General features: G+C 31.2%; 1 long non-coding RNA gene across 1 annotated transcript in view; it reads left to right on the forward strand.

Annotated features, from left to right (window-relative positions):
• Positions 1 to 17,457, forward strand: part of LOC137658180 (uncharacterized) — a 193,251-nt gene extending 175,794 nt beyond the window's left edge. The window contains exon 3 of the long non-coding RNA XR_011047274.1: positions 17,355 to 17,457. This is a non-coding gene — a long non-coding RNA (uncharacterized lncRNA). The remainder of the gene's footprint in view (positions 1 to 17,354) is intronic.
• Positions 17,458 to 18,313: the final 856 nt, after the last annotated feature.

The raw sequence follows: 18,313 nt of genomic DNA on the forward strand, positions 1-18,313 counted from the left end.
TATATATATATATATATATATATATATATTATATATATATATTTTTAAAGTTGTTACTGTTATTAAAATATTTTATTTCAATTGTTAATTACTTCTTTTGTAGTTTCCTTATTTTCTTTCCTCATTGGGCTATTTTCCCTGTTGGAACCCTCGAGCTTATAGCATTCTGCTTTTCCAACTAAAGTTGTAGCTCAGCAAGTAATATATATATATATATATATATATATATATATATGTGTGTGTGTGTGTGTGTGTGTGTGTGTGTGTGTGTGTGTTTGTGCTGGATGAAATAAGGGGGAAATTACTACGTTCGTTTAATGAAGGCATTAACTGGCAATCCAACCTTTTATTGTGATTATTAGGCAGTGAAATTTAAAGAGGAGATAAAGAATTTTTTGCCCTTGTCTCTACAATGAGAGCAATCCAGTATAAGCACCAATCATTGAACTCCAAAGTTGAAATGAGTTGTAAAGAGTTAACCGAGTACGGGAGATGCTTTCTATAGTTGATTTCTAATGATCTGCCTTTGTTTTAGATGTAATGCAATCAGTTTGATGTATCTACGGTACCCTTCTTACATTTATTTTACTTTGTATGCTAAACCTTCTCTTCATGTTATTTTCATTTTTAAATTTTTATCTCCTTTTTTGTTTTACCATAAATTTTCGAGATTTATTCTTTCCCCATCTGACAATTTAATTAGCTTTATTAATATCATTTGCGTTTTTTATTTTGTTCCTTAATCCTCACTTTTATCTGCCGGACAATTTTCTCTCTATTCTTTACCGCTGGGCGCATTTATTTATTGAAAGTGGATATATTTTATTTGTCATTGAGCTTCGTTTATTATTCTTCGTTTGTCTAACTATTTTCTCTGCGCTTTCCTTCTCGTTCATATTTAAGTCTTGTTCGTCTTCTCAATACAGTGGTTTGGTATATTCCTGTTGGTTTCAGATTTCATTAGAGTTTAATTATCAGCATTTTTTATTTGGTATTACTGCTTTATTTCTCTTCGGGTAAATGTGGCGATGCAACCTTTGGTATTGTTGTTATGATTTTTTTTCTTGAGGGTACATTAAGTCACACTATTCATCTTATTTCTCTTCCTCTTGTTTGTTTTAAGTGTTTATAGTTTATTTATGAAGGATTATTTTAATTTCGTTCATCACCATCTTCTATGACTATAGACGCAAAGGGACTAGGTTAGATTTTGCCAGTCGCCTTTATGTTGAGCTTTTAATTCAGCACTTCTCCATTCACCATTTCCTACTTCACACTTCATTGTCCTCAGGCATGTAGGCCTGGGTTTTCCAATTATTCTAGTACCTTGTGAAGCCCAGTTATACGATTGGTGAACTAATCTCTCTTGGGGAGTGTGAAGAGCATGCCCAAACCCTCTCCATCTACCCATCACCATGATCTCATCCACATATGGCACTCAAGTAATCTTTCTTATAGTTTCATTAGTAATCTTATCCTGTCATTTAACTCCCAATATCATGACTCATGTCCACCCAATCTCACTAAACTGAATTATAGTCTGATTTTTATTTGTAACCAGGCAATTTGATTTCCAAGTTTTACTTAACATAGCCATTGTCTGGTTTGCTTTTTCCAATCTTCCACTAAACTTTAATTCTAAAGACCCTGTATATGATATCATAGTTCCTAAATATTTGATTGATTCCACCTCATTAATAATTATTTTTCATCTTCCATTGCATACTCCGTTCTCATCTCTCTTTCTTCTATATATCGTGTGATATTTCATGCATTCTGTTAAGCAAGCATTGTAAATTCTGTGGTGTTTGGCTTATAAGGACAGAATCATGTGCATACTCTATGTCTGCTAATTTCCTATCACAAATTCCATTACAATTATATTTCTTTTTCCATTGCATACTCCGTTCCCATTTTCTCTCTCTCTTCTATATATCCTGAGCCCAACCTTGGGTGATATTTCATGCATTCTGGTAAGCAAGCATTGTAAATCCTGTTATGTTAGGCTTATATGGAGAGCATCATCTGCATACTCTATGTCTGCTAATTTCCTAACACAAAATTCCATTCCACTCCTCCACCATCTCCGATTATTCTACGCATTATGAAATCCATGAGGAGGATAAATAACATAACGGACAGCACATTCCCTTGAAGTACTTCACTGTTCACAGGAAATTCATTTGGTAAGACTCCATTAACATTAACTTTGCACTTACTATGCTCATGATCTGACATAATCAAATTCACATATTTAATAGGAATTCCATACTAACGCAGGACTCTCCACAAAATTGGTCGGCGCACACTGTCAAAGGCTTTTTCATAGTCCACAATTGCCATCAAAAGTGGATTTCTAAATTCTACGCATTGCTGTGCAACATGTCTCAAAATGAAAATTTGGTCAGTGTAACTTCTACCTTTTCTAAATCCTGCTGGTTCATCTCTCAGCTTTTCATCAATCTTACTTTCCAGTCACTTTAGAATAAGCATACTGTATATTTTCATAACAACTGGCGTAAGTGTGACGCCTCTGTAATTATAGCAATCAGTCAGGTCTCCTTTTTTTCGCCATTTTCACCAACATCCATTTCCCATTCATCAGGTTTATCCTCTTACTAGTTTATATATGTATATATATATATATATATATATATATATATATATATATATATATATGTTTATATTTATATATATATATACACACACACACACACATATATATATATATATATATATATATATATTTATATATATAGGTATTAGGTTGGCCAGGGCACCAGTCACCCGTTGAGATACTACCGCTAGAGAGTTATGAGGTCCTTTGACTGACTGGACAGTACTACGGTGGATCCATCTCTCTGGTTACGGTTCATTTTCCTTTTGCCTACACATACACCGAATAGTCTGGCCTATTCTTTACATATTCTCCTCTGTCCTTATACACCTGACAACACGAAGATTACCAAACAATTCTTAATTCTCTCAAGGGGTTAACTACTGTACTGTAATTGTTCAGTGGCCAATTTCCTCTTGGTAAGGGTAGAATAGACTCTTTAGCTATGGTAAGCAGATCTTCTAGGAGAAGTACACTCCAAAATCAAACCATTGTTCTCTAGTCTTTGTAGTGCTATAGCCTCTGTACCATGGTCTTCCACTGTCTTGGGTTAAAGTTCTCTTGCTTGAGGGTACACTCGGGCACACTATTCTATCTTATTTCTCTTCCTCTTGTTTTGGTAAAGTTTTGATTGTTTATATAGGAAATATTAATTTTAATGTTGTTACTGTTCTTAAAATATTTTATTTTCCCTTCTTATCTTCCCTCACTGGGCTATTTTCCCTGTTGTAGCCCCTGCGCTTATAGCATCCCGATTTTCCAAGTAGGGTTGTACCTTAACAAGTAATAATAATAATAATAATAATAATAATAATAATATATACATATGTATATACACACATACATATATATATAAATATATATACACACACATATATATATATATATATGTATACTTATATATATGTGTGTGTGTATATATATATATATATATATATATATATATATAGACACACATTTGATCCTTCACATTATTTTGGATGCCATTGATTTAGTGCATGTATTAAATAGTCTTCACCCATTGTGTTATTCTCCGTCATATTATATTTCTGTTTTGGAGCATTGTGTCTGATTTCATATAGCTTTTTCTCCTTGTACCTTTTGTTATTGATGATCAGCGCTCAATTTTCTTATTTCTACTCGCATCACCCTTCACCATGATATATAATCCATTCCCCTCTTTTCCCTCCATTTTTATTCCAATCTGTTGCTATAAATCGTTTCACCCTTCGGTGTCTGTTCTTTTTGTTTCGTCAGGAAAGGGTACGTTGTGAAGTAAATGGTTATGTCATAAATTAGACAATTAGATTTTCTTGTGATTTTTTAACGGATAAAATCAAGTAGTGTGTTTATCTTATATTTTTGTTTAAGATTTATTCAATTCCTTTCTGTTGTGTATCTGCCTTTTTGTGCTAATTATCACTAGATATTATTATTGTAATATAAGGTCAATTACTCTGTTTTATTTGAGAATATAATTCGAAATAGAGGGAAACAGATAAAAGTAGATTATGTCCACTTTGTGAAGACATCATGATAAATGGAGAAACTGTCTTTAAGAAAGGCATCTCGACACTTGTTGCAGCTAGTAAAAAGAGAGGAGATAATAAATGACAGAAGAGGACTATTATCAGGTTCCCAAGTGTATCTTAAATGTAGAAAAATTATACTAGAGAAAAGAGTATTACACCTGAAACCAGATAGGACACATTATAGCTAACGTGGAAGCCCTTTACCCCATCAGCAATTTTATACCAAAATTAATAATTAGGGAACGAAATAGTGTAGGGCGGAATTATTAGTATTAAGTAATATTCTAACCCAAATAGTGAGCTTGCAACCCGTGAAAGATATGGATATAAACAATATGAAATGGATACACTGGACTGAAAATTGACAGGATGTTCAATGTTATGCGAGGGGAAAGAAATGGACACGTAACCCGGTAGTGGTTATGTGAAGAGAAGAGCTGGTTTGTTTACAAAGACTTGAATATACAGAAATGTACTTTACAAAATAGATTTTAGTTCGTGTTTTAATGTTATGAATAGATATATTCGATCTATGTCATGATAGTTATTCCGTAATATACCAATTGCTCAGGTAATTAGGGGATCCAAGGAGTATACTGTATATATATATATATATATATATATATATATATATATATATATATATATATATATATATATACTGTATATATATATATATATATATATATATATATATATATATATATATATATTACATATATGTGTGTATGTGTGTGTCTGTGTGTGTGCATTTATATAATATTTATATGTGCATGTGTGTGTATACTTTATTTGTATATATGCATACTCATATATCTATATAATATAAATGCATATACTGTATACAGTATATCTATCTATCTATCTATATATATATATATATATATATATATATATATATATATATATATATATATATATATATATATATATATATATCATCATCTCTTACGCCCATTAACGCAAAACGCCTCAGTTAGTTTTTACTTGACGTATCTATCAGGAGCGTTTAAATCAATACTTTTCCATTCATCATCCACTTCACGCTTCAGAGTTCTCAGACTTGGTCCAATTCTTCTTAGTGTCTTGCGGAGCCCATTTGAAAGTTTGGTGATATCTAAATTTACATTGTTTGAAGTAAATTTCTCACAGCAACTCTTAATGTGTGTGATAGTAATCAACTATAATTTTTTATTCCATTATTGTCTCTAAAACTGGGAAATTAATTTTTTTTCCGGGAGCTATTTGGATTCCAGTAATAGTTACGTCTTATTTAATCTGTATTCTAATCAGGGCAGAAAATCAGTGTTTAGTGGTTTGGTGATGCTTTGTGATCAAGCTGGTAGGGATTTTTTATAGTCATAATTTTTCGTCCTCAATGCTCAAACGGTGGTTGATATTAACTAGGTTTTAATAATAATTTTTCATCTGTTTTCTGATACTGTGACCTAAAGTCTCATTTGTTTTATTGCCCTAGTGTTTTTATTTTAGTATAACAAAGTTATTGGCATAATGGCAATATATATATATATATATATATATATATATATATATATATATATATATATATATATATATATATATATATATATCATCAGCCGTTACTCGTCCACTGCAGATCAAAGGCCTCAGATATGTCCTTCCACTTGCGTCTAATTATGGTCATTCTGCACCAGTTCACGCCCGCAAACTTTATTAGTTCGTTAATCCATCGCCTTCTCTTCCTTTCCCTATTTCTTTTACAAACTCTAGGGACAATTTTTGTTTTTCTCTTTGCCCATCTATTGTGTGTCATTCTCATTATATGTCATGGCCCTGTCCATTTCTTTTTCTTACATGTTAGAAAATCCTTTATTTAGTTTTCTCTTGTATCCAAGTTACTCTTTTTCTGTGTCCCATCAGTATTCTTTCAATAGCTCTTTGAGTTGTAACTAGCTTATGTTCAAAGGCTTTAGTAAGGCTCCTAAGTTTATGTTGCATAAGGTAATACTGGTAGGACCATCTCATCAAATACTTATCTTTTTAGAGAAAGGGTCATTTCTGTCTCGTGTCCTGGGGAAAGACTCTTTCCTAAGTACGTATATTCATTAACAATCTCTAGAGGCTTGTCCATAACTCTTATTTGTTGTCTCTGCATTTTCATTGAACATTAGCTTAGTTTTACTCATATTCATTTTCAGTCCTACCTTTTTGCTTTCTCTACTCAAATCTTCTATCATCTTCTGTAATTCTTCATATGATTTATTTAACACAACTATGTCATCTGTGAATCTTAGGTTGTTGGGGTATTCCCCATTAATATTAACTCCTACATTTTCCCTATCTAAATTCTTGAAAACTTCTTCTAGACATGCTGTGAATAATTTAGGAGAGATGGGGTCTCCCTGTCTAACTCCTTTCTCAGTCGGAATTTTCTCACTATCATTATGTAGTTTTAGGATCGCTGTACTTCCTGTATAAATATCTTCAAGTGTTTTAACATAAGATTCTTCTCCTTTTTTGAAGGGCTTTCATTACTGCTGATGTTTTAAGAGAGAAATCTTTTGATTCTGTCAAAGCATCAGCATTTTATATATATATATATATATATATATATATATATACTTTTAGTGTGTGATGACCCTTATAATGCCACCTCTTTAACAAGAAATAATGAATACTGGATGTATATATATATATATATATATATATATATATATATATATATATATATATATATCTATATATATATATATATATAAAAATTTTGATACTTCATGAGATTACTCTTGAGCATGCCAATTTATAGAGTATATTATTCCATTTTGCAAAGATACGATACAGTGTAAATATGTGTTTGTTATAGCATAGCTTTTACGGAAGTTACTTAACGGAACACTTCTAGTTCATAGGCCACTCTGCTTGTAATGCTTCACATATCGTTGACTCATCTACACTAGTAAATTTACAAATAGAAAACCCTTAATTATAGGGCTAACTGTATCTTAATGGTGAAAGGTAATTGTAGTTTTAACATTGAACGGAAAGTGGATATTTAGTGGAAATTATTAGTAACATAATGTTAATTACTTTTTAACTTTAATTTAATTCTATCATATTTAACATTGGTGAACGTACTTTTTATTGCTCCTGTAAATGCAGTCAATGGAAATAATTATTTTTTTTTCCTGTGCATTCATTTTGAAGGGATCTAGCTTATTTACTTCAAAGTTTTGATTCCATTCTACAAATGATCTCAGCGGTGTGAATAAAGTTGATACTGTTAAAGAATTTTATGTTCAAAATTTCTCGGGTCACAGTGATGGTCTGGTGTACGGCTCAAATTATGATTGGCCAATCTTATACCAAATTGGCAATTGTAAACAAGCAGCGCATCTTAAGATCCAAGTGAAAAGTCGTCTTCGCCCGGTTGGTTGGAAAGATTGGTTTCTGCCGACACAGCACTTTGTGTCTTCGACGCTGATTTTTTCAGAATACTTTTTTTTTTTTTTTTTTCCGATGGTGTGTAAAAATCCCATTCTTATACTATCTTCATCGTCGGTTTCTGAATAAAAAAATTTTTTTTGGAGGCGGATACATTCAGATGCTTTTTGGAGTCTTAATCGTCTTTTTTAATGATGGATGGATTCAAAGATGATAAAAAGTGATAAAAATATCTTGTGATATCAAAGTGATAAAAATCTGATCGTTATTGCATGCACAATGTTTTATTGAAAGCTTTAATGTCAACATTTGGAAGTTGGAAGGAGACATGTAAAGGTATGATGCTATTAATAGATCTAATAGCATCCCTCTTCTATTTATTTTAAAATTAAAGTCACAATGTCATTCTTGACAAAACCAATACAGAGGAAGCAGCAATTACTTTCAATTATAAATGGTCTAATATTTGATGTTTTCACTTAGAAGTCCCAGCCTCTCCAATTTTGTCAGGTTTATTAGATCATAGTACTAGTAGGAGCTCAGATATATTGTCTAGAGATGATGCAACAAGGGATTACATCAAAACTCTGAAATCTCATTTTCTCAACTCTGAATATCCGATGCAATTTCTTTTTCCGAAAAGAAATTTCCCGTCTTTTCAAACTACTTATTTCAATTCCGTCAGCTGTATTTTGTCAAGGATTTAACTTTGTTTCCTTCCTCTTTTTAGAATAATCGAGATTAATAAGGGAGGAGATAAAGGATTTTATGGAATATTTCATTAATCCCTTTTCCAACAATTCTAAATAGATTTTTACCTTGCTTTGAATTGAATCTTTCCGACGAAGATTGCTGCCTGTCGTATAATAATGATAATAATAATACATAAGTTAAATATTTAGTGATATTAATTAATATCTTTGAATGAAAAACCCATTATGAGAAGCTTACAAGAACATAATGATATACCAATTTTGATAAAAGGAAAGGAAAACTGCTTTAATGACGTATTGAGTTATTATTTTCTCTTATATACTCTCGTTATTTCCACGTGTTTCTATAATATAAATTTTAAACGTACAGCCATTCAATGATCTAGTAAATCGGAAGGGTAGGAGCTCTAGAATCCTTAAGTCATCTGTAAATGGGCTTGTATGTATTTTTGTACTGCTCACTTGGTTTTTTCAGTTCTAGTTTTACGTAAACTAAAAGGACACAAATGGTAATTATTATTATTATTATTATTATTATTATTATTATTATTATTATTATTATTATCATCATTTATTATTTATTATGTATTATTAATATTATTATTATTATTATTATTATTATTATTATTATTAATATTATTATTATTATTAATAATAATAATTATTAATAATAATAATTATTAATATTATTAATATTAATATTATTATTATTATTATCAATATTAATATTGATATTAATGTTATTATTATTATTATTATTATCAATATTAATATTGATATTAATGTTATTATTATTATTATTATTATTATTATTATTAATATTAGTATTGATATTGATATTATTATTAATATTAATATTAATATCATTATTGATATTAATATTATTATTAATATTAATATTAATATTGTTATTAATATTAATATTCTTAATATCAATATTATTATTGTTGTAAATATTATTTTATTAAAATTATTATAATTATTAATATTATTATTGCTATTATTATTATTTATTATTATTATTATTATTATTATTATTATTATTATTATTATTATTATTATTAGCAGCTAAGTTACAACACTGGTTGGAAGAGCAGAGTGCTACAAGTCCAAGAGCTCCGACAGAAAAAGCTGCTCATTGAGGAAAGGAAATGAGGAAATTAGGTAATCTATAAAAATGAAGTAATGAATAAAAAATGTGAAACGTTAAAATTTATCGGTCAGATATAAACAATAACAAACGAATCACGTCAACCTGTTCAACAGAAAAGTAGTTCCAAAAAGGTTGAACTGATGTTCCACCGATTCAACTACCAGACTAGGAAGACCATACTGCAATCTAGTTACAGCTGGAATGAAGTTGTAGAATGCTGTGTAGTATTGTGCCTTACGATGAAAAAGGCATGCCTGTTAGAATCCACTGCATACCTGATACCATGTGCAGGATGGTACAGTCTTGGAATATCCAAATGCAATAAATGGCCTGAATTATGAGAAATCTTCAGCAGTATGCAGAAAGAACTAACTGAACGACAGTGCCATATGTTAATATGCTAATAAGGAATATAGAATTTAATAGACCGAGAGTTTCTATCCAACAAATTAAGACGAGAGTCTGCAGCTGAAGACCAGAGAGGAAAACAATACTTGAAACGTGGTAGAACGAAAGAATTAAAACGTTTCTTTTGGGATATGATATTTATTTTTTCGTGAACGTTGTATCCTATTATCCTATTGTTCAGTTTACGTTCACACACTCACATATATGTATATATATGTGAGTGTATATATATATATATATATATATATATATTTATATATACATATACATATATATATATATATATATATATATATATATATATATATATATATATATATATATATTTATTATGTTTCACATAAATTATTCTTGATGGAATTATGTTTTTGATAAAATTATCTTCTTAATTTATCATTCATGTAGTAAAACATAACATTTTCCTATTACCAAATTCGTTCCTGAGTCAGTCTGTTTTGTGCTTCTATGCTTTATTATACGTCCGATAAGATCGTGATAACATCCCTTTGTCTTTGGGATTCTGATTATTGCTGATACTCTTGATTAGGCCATTTCAACATTGAAATACCCTAAATATTTTATTGAATGTGCTTTACAAAAAGCACAAAGAACGTTTTATTCTGTAACTCCGAGAATGGCTTTTAATAATGATAATGTGCTCGTTTTACCATATAATGACCTCTTACGGAGGGTTCCAAGTTTTTGCAAGAATTTTAATATTAATGTTGTTTTTAAATTTTCAAATACACTGAAAAGCATACTAATAAGGAATTCTCCCAAAGTTTCTTAGGGCTGCATTTACAGGGTTCCTTGCATGAACTGCAATTGTTTTTATCTCGGACAATCTGGGAAGCACCAGAATTAAACAACACAAATATAGTGTGAGAACGGGACAAATCTCGAATGCTTTGTTTTTACACATTAATAATTTTAATCACATGATTCATTGGGAGGGGGCAAAAGTTGTTTTATATTGTAATAATGTAACTCGTAGAAATATAATTGAATCTGCTTTTATCAAATATCACAGTGACTTAATGAATGTAAGCCAGGGTATGTACAAACTGGACCCATTTGTTGTTAACGAGATTTGTAAGATTGTTTCTTTTTAATCACCTGTTGAACTGTTCTGTATCTGCTGTACTAGTTTTAACCGGACTTTGAATACTTGTTTTCATTTTTTTCAGTTTACTTTGTTAGATGTTCTCTGTGTTTTTAGTATTGTGCCTCGAAAATGTGGTGAAATAACACGAAAGCGCTCGGTACACCTTCTTTTATTTTTCCTGTGGCCTTGGCTGAATATATTGTCACGCGCTATTTAGTGACTTATAAGCATATATATATATATATATATATATATATATATATATATATATATATACATATATATATATATATATATATATATATATATATGTATATATATGTGTGTATATATATATATATATATATATATATATATATATATATATATATAATATGATGTTAGTAAGGTTATACCGAACCATAATATTGGTTTACTGTAATATTTATAATGTATTAAGTGATTGTAAATTCTGTATATATAGACGGATAGATATGTATGCGTACGTGTGTCATATGATGATAGTCAGATAACTGTAAACAATCTTTTTGGTTTACATTAATTTTTTAATATTGATTTAGGCTGTTGAACTGTTGTGCAGTAATTGCAAGTTTAGAAGAAGTTACATGAGAAACATTATGGGATCTAGTTCATTCGTCATTGACATTTTCTGACTCATACTGTATTAGATGGTCAAACATTCATATGATTTCATTTTAAACGGCTTTTGGAAGAGTGGATAATAGGGTAAATGGAAAACACACTAATGTTTTTTTTTTTATTGTAACTCACACGTTTATACAAAAAATGACTAACCGAGAGTAAGATGAAAATAAATCGATGTTTTTGAGAAAGATACAACACCACAATCATGCCAAGTGTTTTTATTTTTTGTGATCACTCGTTTGATTGAAATTATCATTCTAGGGAGATTGATATAATTCTTATCAGTGCTAAGTATTGTATATCCCTAGTTAATTAAACTAAAAATAATGATTTTAGTGTATAGTTGGTTCAATTTTATCCGTTAAGCTAGTCTTGCAATCATGCTTCTCACATATTAATTTTTTCTTTTCATTTTCACGTGTAATTTTTGAGTTATAAATCAACGATAAACCATACATAAAGAAAACTTCAACACCATCCCTGTCTAATTACAGTATCTCAAATGCCTTGTTAACCTTTTGTGATTCATACTGTCTTATGCTTCTTGCATATTAAGACCTTTCCATTTCACCACTACAACTTTATCTAACAAGTCGTTCCATGGTACTCCTCCTTGCTTACATTTTCGAGAAATGCTCTTGGTATACCAACATATCCTCTATTCTCTTCTTGACCTGCCTGCCTCAAAACACTCCAATTCACGTTCGCGTTTTACCAATTAAGATTTCTTTATTAATATTAATGTTTGTTATATCTTCATTTTTATACGTCATCATCCGTTTATTCCATGCAAAAAACTGCTTGATTTCCATAAATTAGGATTGGCTAAGAATACTTCTATTGTGCTTAATTTTTAATAAGGAAAGCTCCCTTTTTCTGTGGTTGACTTATGCAGATAATTTTTTTTAGCCTAAATTGCTTCCACAGTCCGTGTAAACAAATTATTTTATTGTGCATATGTTAATAATGGTGTGGAAATTTGTCACCTTTCTAGGCCCAAAATCATCCTAGAATTTAGCATTTGTATATGAGCAAAGGAGTTTCAGTTGTCATACAGAACCAATGATCAGTATGCAGATAATCTAAATATATATTTTAAACCGTCACATAGGCATTCTATCAATTAGTAATGACTGACGATATTTTTTGCGCTTCTCTAAAGTCAAGGATATTGAAAGAGAGAGAGAGAGAGAGAGAGAGAGAGAGAGAGAGAGAGAGAGAGAGAGAGAGAGAGAGAGAGAGAATTAAGTGAATACACTATTTACATTACTTAGTCAAAAATACATAATCATATTGACACCTACCACTATTGATGTGCCATGTCTGCATGTCTGTTCAAGTTGGTAACCTTAGTTAAAATTAGGCTCCATAAGTGATAAGGGGGCCGGGACGGCCGGGCAGTTATTGTTGCATTATAAATTCACTGCAAATGACATCAAACTATCTAGACTGCTCTCTTGATTAGTTTGGATTCTGGGAAATATTAAATACATCTAAGAACATTAATAGTATGTAGAAATTATAACCCAAAATTGTGCTGGATTTTTTTTTTTTTTTTATTACATCTATTTTACTTCATATTTAAATATTCTTGGATTCAATATAGTACGTATATTAATTAACACAAAACTTTGGCTTTACATCTCTTATATGATATTCAATTATGTTGTGAATTATTTTATAAGGTCATTCAATCTTTTGAGCTTCATTGCTGACTTTCTTAAGGTCAAATAATGAATTTGCTAACAGTATTTTTCAAGGATGTTGTAATTTTTTCGTCTAACGAAAAGAATAACTTAAATTCATCTTGCTTTTCATTTTGGAGAGCTCTTGTGATATCCTATTCCAGAAGAAAACGAAAACAGGGAAATGTATTTCCCTTTAGACAAGACAAAATTAAGCTATTTTCATACTAGATTATTTTGAGTTAGCTTGGGATGGAATAAGAAGGTAGATAAAAGAATGATGTAACAAACTAAAACTAAAAATGTATTCTGTGAGTGCTTATTTCTCGAAACCAGCGTGCCTTTCCCATAATCAATTAATCATTTCCTGTTCTTTACATGACAGTTTAAATTCCCTGCAAGTTTCATTAATTAACGGTTGAAATTGTGGCCATATGGTTGACGATCGGGATTTAACCTTTTGCTTCACCTTGACCTTGGACTCGACCTTGACATTCGACCTTAACAGCTCTTTACATACACAGTTTAAAATACCTGCAAGTTTCATTACTCTATGATTAAAATTGTGACCGTATGGTCGATGACCGGAATTTAACCTTTTGCTTGAACTTGACGTTGGACTCGACCTTGGTCTTCGATCTCAACATGTATTAATTGGCGTGGATTTTGATACACTCAAATATGAACCGAGTTTGAAGCCTCTGTGACAACGATGTCCAAACTTATGGCTGATGACGTGAATAGGACATTTTGCTGGACGGTGACCTTGGCGTTCCAAAATTTAACCATTTCCAGCTTTTTACAGAAGTTAATCCATGAAAGTTTCATTACTCTGCAATTAGAATTTTGGCCAGGAAGCTGTTCACAAATAAACACACGCACACAAACAGGAGGTAAAACACAACCTCCTTCCAACTTCGTTGGCGGAGGTAATTACAAATAAAACAGGTTATCTCGTTTTTAAGTAAGATATTTGATAAAGTAAAATTTCGAGGAAGTAATGAAAATTACGAGGTGGAGCATGCTAAGTATTCAAGTATTGATAGTAAGGTCAAAAGAAAAGGCGCGAATGACCGGAGAGAAATATTATTTGTAGAGTTAAGCATATGAGGCTGACGAAGATATGAATTCATTGTGTGGCTATGTCGTAAGAATTGCTCTTAGAATTATTAATGAAATCTTCAAGGGGGCAAAGAAAGAAACATATAACCATAAAAAAGAGAGGTGAATCTGTTAAAACAACATAATATAAGATGAAGAAAGCCAACGTTGGATGGAACACTTTAGTGAGATCGTGAATAGAAAGTATGAAGGTAATATTTTAATTGATACATCTGAAGCTGAGGAAGACCTTGATGTGCCAATGAATGAATTCAGTGTTTTTGAAGTCGAAGCTATCATTAATAAACTAAGATGAATGGCTCTTGAATACGTTGGAATAACAGCTGAGATGATATTGACCGAAAATTAAGTGATTCCCAGAATACTTACAAGATTATTTTGTAGAATGTGGTGTGAAGAGGCAAAACGTGACGAATGGGAGCTGGGAGTGTTGGTGAAAATGGCAAAAAAGAAAAAGGATACCTGACTGATTGCAATATTTACAGAGGTATCTCACTCACGTCAGTTGTCATATAGTATGCTTATTCTAAAGAGACTAGAGAGAGAAATTGATGAAGAGCTGAGAGGTGAACAAGCAGGATTTCGAAAAGGCAGAAGTTGTACTGACCAAATTTTCATTTTCAGACATGTTGTACAGCAATGTGTAGAATTTAGAAATCCACTTTTTATGGCAATTGTGGTCTATGAAAAAGCCTTTGATAGTTTACACCAGCCAATTTTGTGGAGAGTCCTACCTTATTATCGAATTTCTTTTATATATGTAAATTTGATTAAATTTATTCATGAGCGTAGCAAGTGCAAATTTAATGTTAGTGATGCCCTATCATATGAATTCCCAGTGAATAGTGGAGTACTGCAAGGGAATCTGTTGTCCACTATGTTGTTTACCCTCCTCATGAATTTCGTAATGCATAGAACAGTTGGCGATGCCGGAGAAGGATTGAATTGGATTGGTAACAGGAAATTAGCAGACATAGAGTATGCTGATGATGCTGTCCTTATTAGCAGATCGCCACAGGACTTGCAAAGGTTGCTTGCCAAAATGCATTAGATATTATATGAAGTTGGGCTCAAGATAAATAGAAGAAAGACAGATGAAGAGAGCGAAATATGCAATGGAAGATGAAATATAATTGGAAGGATAAAGGATTAATGAGATGGAATCATTTGAATATTTAGGAACCATGATCTCTAATGCAGGGTGTTTAGAGTTGGAGTTTTATTAAAGATTGAAAAAGGAAATCTGACAATTGCTAGGTTAAGTAAAATTTGGAAATCAAATCGCCTGAAAGTACATATAAAAATTAGGCTATATATAAGTTTATTGAGATCGGTGTTTCTATATGGACATGAGTCGTGGTATGACAATGAAACAATATCCAACAGATTTTGTCGATTTCAGAACAAAGCCTTAAGAAGAATATTGGGAATTAAATGGCAGGTCAGGATTAGAAATGAAACTATAAGAGAGATTACTCAAGTGCCATATGCGGGTGATATCATGGTGAGGGGTAGATGGAGATGGTTTGGGCATGCTCTTTGCACTCCGCAAGAGAGATTGGTTCACCAAACTTTTAACTGGTCTCCACAAGGCACTAGAAGAGTTGGAAGGCCCAGTCCTCCATGCCTAAGGACTATGAAACGTAGCCTGAGAGATAATGAATGGAGAGGTATTGAATTAAAAGCTCAAGATAGAGACGACTGGTGAAATCTAACTGAGGCACTTTGCGTCAATAAGCGTAGGAGGTGATGGTGATAAAATAATGGGTATAATAGCGTATATGGGAATGTTAAAATAGTGTAATATACACGTATAATGAAATTACCTATAATCATGGTAGGGTCATATGTTTTTCATGATTTTGAGAAAACTAACTCTGAATTCCATATTGTTTCTTTTTTGTTGTTCAGCTAATACCATTTTCTGTTTAGAGTAAGAAGCTCACAGATATGAGTGGAGTTACTGTTACATAGTTTATTAGGATCTTTATCATGCCTTCTAGAGCTATTTAATCTCATTTTAAGTTCTTTGTGCTATTTTGTGTATGGTAGCGTAAAGTATCTTTACGTTTTCATTCAAGCTTCGTTTATCTTGGAGTGGCTTTGATATGAAATTCTTTAAATTAAAAAGAAAAAAGAAAAAATAGGAAAATCTAATTTCAGGTAGATTGATACACTGTAGATATTTTTAAATTACTTTAGGAAGTAAGAAATTATTGTTTACACGTGCCTAAGCATACTTGAAATCATTTTGAATAATGAAAACATTCACCTGATAATACAAAAATAGGTTATTTTCCCGGTCAATTTCCGGTACTGAATACACCAAATGATTATTGTAATTCTCATCGTGCCTTTACGGATGAACTGGTAACATATTTTTGTATTAAAAAGATTGCAAAAGATTTTAACGAAAGACAACCAGCTTCGGTTGCTAGTATATAAGTAATTAAGCTGGTTAAGAGATTTTCATTTGGAAAGCTGCTTCCGTTTTGTGAAAGGAAATCGTATATGAACTCAGGATATTAAATTTCTTTAAGGTAAAAGTCCAACTTTCTTGTTATAATTATATTAAATATACGCTCTCTCTCTCTCTCTCTCTCTCTCTCTCTCTCTCTCTCTCTCTCTCTCTCTCTCTCTCTCTCTCTCTCTCTCTCTCTCTCTCTCTCTCTCAAAAGTCTGTCCTCCTAGATGTTTTAATGATATTAAAGATACGTTATCTCTCTCTCTCTCTCTCTCTCTCTCTCTCTCTCTCTCTCTCTCTCTCTCTCTCTCTCTCTCTAAGTTATTTGCGTACCCTGAATTTTTTCTCATAAGCTTCAATTTCGTTTGGTATGTCAATCCTGAATTTTCTGTTCTTGTTAGTTGAAATGTACCTAGCAAATTGTATCAACTTCGATGACTTCAGGGGTATATCCAGTTATTAACTTTGATAACTTTTTCTTTTTCAGGAACAGGGATCGTTGTTACTAAGTTTACATCAAGGATTTAATCTTTGTTGATCAAACCAAATCACAGGATAAGAGTCATATCTATTGAATTTACATCAAGTAAGTTTCCATGTACTTTATATCTATTATTTTTGTATATCACATAACCTTATTCACTCAATTATTATAGGTATGCTTCACTACATCACTTTTCCCCTTCATCACGTAACCATATTTGGAATAATAACTAATACCAGTTGTTAAACAATATTGAGGTAAGAAGGATAGCCTTATAAATTACGTAAACAGTGCAGTAAATTTTAATTGCAAAAACAATTCAACGCTCTTACGTTTTCCGTAGATATATATATATATATATATATATATATATATATATATATATATATATATGTGTGTGTGTGTGTGTGTGTGTGTGTGTGTACACTGTAGACTACATACATACATACACATATAGAACAACCATTTTACGCAATATATAAAAGAAATTAATTCCTATTTTTAATGGCTTTTTACTTATATATTTGTCGCGCGAGGTTCTGCAACGGATGGGTATTATTATTATTATTATTATTATTATTATTATTATTATTATTACTTGAAAAGCACAATGCTATAAGCCAGGGAAAATAGCCCAGTGAGGAAAGGAAATAAGGAAACTACTAGAAGAGTAGTTAACAAATAAAAAAAAAATAATTTAAGAAAAGTAACAACATTAAAATAGATCTTTCCTATATAAACTATAAAAAACTTCGAAAAAACAAGATAAAAAAGATGGAATAGTGTGCTCGAGTGTACCCTCATGCAAGAGAAATCTAACCCAAGACAGTGGAAGGCCATGGTACAGAGGCTATGGCACTACCCAAGACTAGAGAACAATGGTTTGATTTTGGAGTGTCCTTAGATTAGAAGAGCTGTTTACCGTAGCTAAAGAGTCTCTTCTACCCTTACCAAGAGGAATG

Source organism: Palaemon carinicauda, chromosome 19 (assembly GCF_036898095.1).
Source record: "Palaemon carinicauda isolate YSFRI2023 chromosome 19, ASM3689809v2, whole genome shotgun sequence".
In the NCBI taxonomy this organism is placed as follows: Eukaryota; Metazoa; Arthropoda; class Malacostraca; order Decapoda; family Palaemonidae; genus Palaemon; species Palaemon carinicauda.